Below are 6,000 nucleotides of genomic sequence, written 5' to 3'. Positions count from 1 at the left end.
GCTGGATCACAGATGGTTCTTTGCTCCCAGGATTCCCGGCGGCTCGGCCGGTGTCTCTGCCAGAAATGGCTGTTGTCTCTGGTTGTTGTCTCTGGTTGTTGTCTCTGGTTGTTGTCTCTGGTTGTTGTCTCTGGTTGTTGTCTCTGGTTGTTGTCTCTGCAGGTTTTTGCGTTGCTGGCTGGTTGATGATGTGTTTGTGTCTCCAGGAGACGTCCTCCTGATGAAGACAGCCCCTCTTCCACCTGTCCATCCTCCTCTTCCTCCTCTTCATCTGGCCTCAGACTCCGCCCACAGTAGCAGGTTGGTGGCGCTCTAATCTCTTCCTGAGTCAGGCTGGTGACCAGCTGGTCGGCGGTGATCTCACCTCACACTCCACACGGCAACTGGTGATGTCACCAGTCCAAACACTGATGTCAGCAGTTCACACGGTGATGTCAGCAGGTCACACGGTGATGTCACCAGTCCAAACAGTGATGTCACCAGTCCAAACGGTGATGTCACCAGTCCAAACGGTGATGTCAGCAGTCCAACCAAGTTCACTGAAATTTACAAGGCAGTGACGCTGCTGACGACTGTGACCCTCCGGTGTTCCTCCACCCATCTCCCCACCCATCACTCCACCCACCCCTCCACTCATCACTCCACCCATCACTCCACCCACCCCTCCACCCATCACTCCACCCATCACTCCACCCATCCCCCCACCCAGCCCTCAGTGTGTTCAGGGATTTCATGCCTCCAGATTATTTTGGGTTTCGATCAATCAAACAGGAAAAGTCCTGAAGAGCCAAAAATCCTGTTTCATTAAACCTGAACCTTCACCGGGCTCTTCTGCCTTCAGCTGCTGTGTCTGACTGATGTGACGGGGTCAGTTGCTGTGAGGGGGTCAGTTGCTGTGAGGGGGTCAGTTGCTGTTGCTGTGAGGGAGTCAGTTGCTGTTGCTGTGAGGGGGTCAGTTGCTGTGAGGGGGTCAGTTGCTGTGAGGGGGTCAGTTGCTGTTGCTGTGAGGGGGTCAGTTGCTGTGAGGGGGTCAGTTGCTGTGAGGGGGTCAGTTGCTGTGAGGGGGTCAGTTGCTGTTGCTGTGAGGGAGTCAGTTGCTGTTGCTGTGAGGGGGTCAGTTGCTGTGGGGGGGTCAGTTGCTGTGAGGGGGTCAGTTGCTGTTGCTGTGAGGGAGTCAGTTGCTGTGAGGGGGTCAGTTGCTGTGAGGGGGTCAGTTGCTGTGAGGGGGTCAGTTGCTGTTGCTGTGAGGGGGTCAGTTGCTGTGAGGGGGTCAGTTGCTGTGAGGGGGTCAGTTGCTGTGAGGGGGTCAGTTGCTGTGAGGGGGTCAGTTGCTGTTGCTGTGAGGGAGTCAGTTGCTGTTGCTGTGCGGGGGTCAGTTGCTGTGAGGGGGTCAGTTGCTGTGAGGGGGTCAGTTGCTGTTGCTGTGAGGGGGTCAGTTGCTGTGAGGGGGTCAGTTGCTGTGAGGGGGTCAGTTGCTGTGAGGGGGTCAGTTGCTGTTGCTGTGAGGGAGTCAGTTGCTGTTGCTGTGAGGGGGTCAGTTGCTGTGAGGGGGTGAGTTGCTGTGAGGGGGTCAGTTGCTGTTGCTGTGAGGGGGTCAGTTGCTGTGAGGGGGTCAGTTGCTGTGAGGGGGTCAGTTGCTGTGAGGGGGTCAGTTGCTGTTGCTGTGAGGGAGTCAGTTGCTGTTGCTGTGAGGGGGTCAGTTGCTGTGAGGGGGTCAGTTGCTGTTGCTGTGAGGGAGTCAGTTGCTGTGAGGGGGTCAGTTGCTGTGAGGGGGTCAGTTGCTGTGAGGGGGTCAGTTGCTGTTGCTGTGAGGGGGTCAGTTGCTGTGAGGGGGTCAGTTGCTGTGAGGGGGTCAGTTGCTGTGAGGGGGTCAGTTGCTGTTGCTGTGAGGGGGTCAGTTGCTGTGAGGGGGTCAGTTGCTGTTGCTGTGAGGGAGTCAGTTGCTGTTGCTGTGAGGGGGTCAGTTGCTGTGAGGGGGTCAGCTGCTGTTGCTGTGAGGGAGTCAGTTGCTGTTGCTGTGAGGGGGTCAGTTGCTGTGAGGTGGTCAGTTGCTGTGAGGGGGTCAGTTGCTGTGAGGGGGTCAGTTGCTGTTGCTGTGAGGGGGTCAGTTGCTGTGAGGGGGTCAGTTGCTGTGAGGGGGTCAGTTGCTGTTGCTGTGAGGGAGTCAGTTGCTGTTGCTGTGAGGGGGTCAGTTGCTGTGAGGGGGTCAGTTGCTGTGAGGGGGTCAGTTGCTGTGAGGGGGTCAGTTGCTGTTGCTGTGAGGGGGTCAGTTGCTGTGAGGGGGTCAGTTGCTGTTGCTGTGAGGGAGTCAGTTGCTGTTGCTGTGAGGGGGTCAGTTGCTGTGAGGGGGTCAGTTGCTGTGAGGGGGTCAGTTGCTGTGAGGGGGTCAGTTGCTGTTGCTGTGAGGGAGTCAGTTGCTGTTGCTGTGAGGGGGTCAGTTGCTGTTGCTGTGAGGGGGTCAGTTGCTGTGAGGGGGTCAGTTGCTGTGAGGGGGTCAGTTGCTGTTGCTGTGAGGGAGTCAGTTGCTGTTGCTGTGAGGGGGTCAGTTGCTGTGAGGGGGTCAGTTGCTGTGAGGGGGTCAGTTGCTGTGAGGGGGTGAGTTGCTGTTGCTGTGAGGGGGTCAGTTGCTGTGAGGGGGTCAGTTGCTGTTGCTGTGAGGGAGTCAGTTGCTGTTGCTGTGAGGGGGTCAGTTGCTGTGAGGGGGTCAGTTGCTGTGAGGGGGTCAGTTGCTGTGAGGGAGTCAGTTGCCGTTGCTGTGAGGGGGTCAGTTGCTGTGAGGGGGTCAGCTGCTGTTGCTGTGAGGGAGTCAGTTGCTGTTGCTGTGAGGGGGTCAGTTGCTGTGAGGGGGTCAGTTGCTGTGAGGGGGTCAGTTGCTGTTGCTGTGAGGGGGTCAGTTGCTGTGAGGGGGTCAGTTGCTGTCTGTACTGCAGACTCCCTGACGCTGTTGCTTTGCCGGTGGAAGTGCGGTGCAGCCGACGGGGACGGCTGATTGGTGGAAGATGATGTGATTCGGGGTCGTTGACCCTCGGATGGTTGGAGGCCGAGTTGCGGAAACAGAAGCGTCTTTGTTTGTGGCTCCGGCCTGCGTGTCCCAGTGAACACATCAAACGCTCCCGCTGCTTTTTTCAGCTGTTCAGATCAGGAAGAAGTGAGTTTTAATTTGATCAGAGAGAGAGAGAGAGAGAGAGACCGCCAGATAGACTGTTGGTCTGTGACTGTTGGTCTGCGACTGTTGGTCTGTGACTGTTGAAGAACATGAATCCATACTGACATTAGAACATGGTTGGTCTGCGACTGTTGGTCTGCGGCTGTTGGTCTGCGACTGTTGGTCTGCGGCTGTTGGTCTTAGACTGTTGGTCTGCGGCTGTTGGTCTGCGGCTGTTGGTCTGCGGCTGTTGGTCTGCGACTGTTGGTCTGCGACTGTTGGTCTGCGGCTGTTGTTCTGTGGCTGTTGGTCTGTGACTGTTGGTCTGCGGCTGTTGGTCTGTGACTGTTGAAGAACATGAATCCATACTGACATTAGAACATGGTTGGTCTGCGACTGTTGGTCTGTGGCTGTTGGTCTGCGGCTGTTGGTCTGCGGCTGTTGGTCTGCGGCTGTTTGGTCTTAGACTGTTGGTCTGCGGCTGTTGGTCTGCGGCTGTTGGTCTTAGACTGTTGGTCTGCGGCTGTTGGTCTGCGGCTGTTGGTCTTAGACTGTTGGTCTGCGGCTGTTGGTCTGCGACTGTTGTTTTGCGGCTGTTGGTCTGCGGCTGTTGGTCTTAGACTGTTGGTCTGCGGCTGTTGGTCTGCGACTGTTGTTTTGCGGCTGTTGGTCTGCGGCTGTTGGTCTTAGACTGTTGGTCTGCGGCTGTTGGTCTGCGGCTGTTGGTCTTAGACTGTTGGTCTGCGGCTGTTGGTCTGCGGCTGTTGGTCTTAGACTGTTGGTCTGCGGCTGTTGGTCTGCGGCTGTTGGTCTGCGGCTGTTGGTCTGCGGCTGTTATGGTCAGTGTTCCTGAGGAACATGAATCCATACTGACATTAGAACATGGATCTGTGAGGAACGATCTGATCCGGTTCAGAGCAGTACCACAGACGCCCAGCAGGGGGGCTGCTGGAATGTGGCTCTTTTAAATGAAGTCGGTTTGATTCGAGACCCGGCGCCTCCCTCCATCACACAGATTTCCTTCCAATTACGGCTTGTCACCTTTAACCCCCCTCCTCCACCCACCGACACCCCCCACACACACACACAATACTGGGCCTCCGAACGAGCTGCTTTCCATGCTTCCTGAATCCTCCACCCTCCTCCATCCTCCTCCACCCTCCTCCACCCCCCAAAGCCTCTTCATTTGTCCTTCATCTTTTGTTTCTGCTCGAAAGACTCACATACCTGAAAAACACACACACACACACACACACACACACACACACACACACACACACACACACACACACACACACACACACACACACACACACGCTCACACACGCAGAATGCTCCATCCCCTCTGAGCCTCTGTGCCTGCAGGAGCAGCTGATCAGCTGATGTGAGGCTGGAGGAGGAGCCTCAGAGAGGGGGCGGGGCTTTACATGCTGGAGGCGGGGCTCGGGCCAGAACAGGAGTCACAGGACCAGCCGGATGTTCCGGCTGTTGGTTGAGTTTCTGTTGTTTTGGGATCTGAAGCTTCACAAAGTGCCTCTGGGTGGCGGTGGCGGGGGCGGCGGCGGGGGCGGCGGCGGGGGCGGCGGTGGCGGCGGCGCCTCCTGCTGGGAGCTTCATGTCGCTCCGCCTCCTGTTTCCACAGGAAGTGGCGTTATCTTCTGTCCGTGTTGTCTGTGGTGTGTGTCCGCTGGTTCTCCACCTCCTGCCTCCACCTTTCAGTGAATGTGAGCTCAAACTGGCCAATCAGAGATCTTCCCTTCATGACATCATGAGGGGAAATAACCCCGCCCTCTGGAGGTGGAGCTCCGCCTACTTGATATCCTGACAGGTAGCAGGAGCTAGCATTAGCGCCTTAGCAGGAAGTCAACCAACCATCTTCCGGATCCTTCTGACCCACGTTTTGCGAGAACCGCTTTAAGTCCCTGCTGGAGAACCCAGATGGAACCCTGCTCCGCCCCCCCTCCACCGCCAGCAGCTCCACCCAACCAAGCCTCAGCAGCCCAGCAGCCCCGGGGCTGAAGACCAGGACCAGGACCAGGACCAGGGCCAGGGCCAGGGCCACGGCCAGGACCACGGCCAGGACCAGGACCAGGGCCAGGGCCACGGCCAGGACCAGGACCAGGGCCAGGGCCACGGCCAGGACCAGGACCAGGGCCAGGGCCAGGGCCACGGCCAGGACCAGGACCAGGGCCAGGGCCAGGACCACGGCCAGGACCAGGACCAGGGCCAGGGCCACGGCCAGGACCAGGGCCAGGACCACGGCCAGGACCAGGACCACGGCCAGGACCAGGACCAGGGCCAGGGCCACGGCCAGGACCAGGGCCAGGACCACGGCCAGGACCAGGACCAGGGCCAGGACCACGGCCAGGACCAGGGCCAGGGCCACGGCCAGGACCAGGGCCACGGCCAGGACCAGGGCCAGGACCAGGGCCAGGACCAGGGCCAGGACCAGGGCCAGGACCAGGGCCAGGACCAGGGCCAGGGCCACGGCCAGGACCAGGGCCAGGACCAGGACCAGGGCCAGGACCAGGGCCAGGACCAGGGCCAGGACCAGGACCAGGGCCAGGGCCAGGACCAGTGAGGAGGAGGAGTCAGAATGTTTGAGACGATAATGCAAAAATATAAAGTCACATCATTTCACACACACACACACACACACACACACACACACACACACACACACACACACACACACACACACACACACACACACACACACCCTAAACCTAAACTAATCCACGACTCTCACCCTGAACTGAATTGTCCTCACAAGGATAGAAGTTAACAGACTGACTTCAGGCTCTCTTTTCCTTTGTGTTTGATTGATGTGTGTGTGTGTGTGTGTGTGTGTGTGT

The 6,000-nt window shown here is 58.2% G+C and overlaps 2 protein-coding genes across 3 annotated transcripts in view; both read left to right on the top strand.

Moving 5' to 3' along the window:
* The window catches only part of LOC115408444 (natural resistance-associated macrophage protein 2-like), a 918,259-nt gene that overhangs the window by 275,726 nt on the left and 636,533 nt on the right, over positions 1-6,000 (top strand). The gene's annotated exons all lie outside the window — the stretch shown is intronic.
* plxnb3 (plexin B3) overlaps positions 1-6,000 on the top strand; it is a 64,923-nt gene that overhangs the window by 13,168 nt on the left and 45,755 nt on the right. Inside the window, 1 exon segment of the mRNA XM_030119197.1 lies at positions 207-300. The gene's annotated coding sequence lies outside the window, so the exon portion shown is untranslated.

This window comes from Salarias fasciatus, chromosome 20 (assembly GCF_902148845.1).
Source record: "Salarias fasciatus chromosome 20, fSalaFa1.1, whole genome shotgun sequence".
Classification (NCBI taxonomy): Eukaryota; Metazoa; Chordata; class Actinopteri; order Blenniiformes; family Blenniidae; genus Salarias; species Salarias fasciatus.
The sequence above is the reverse complement of the archived record's forward strand: the minus strand, read 5'-3'. Positions and strand labels throughout refer to the sequence as shown.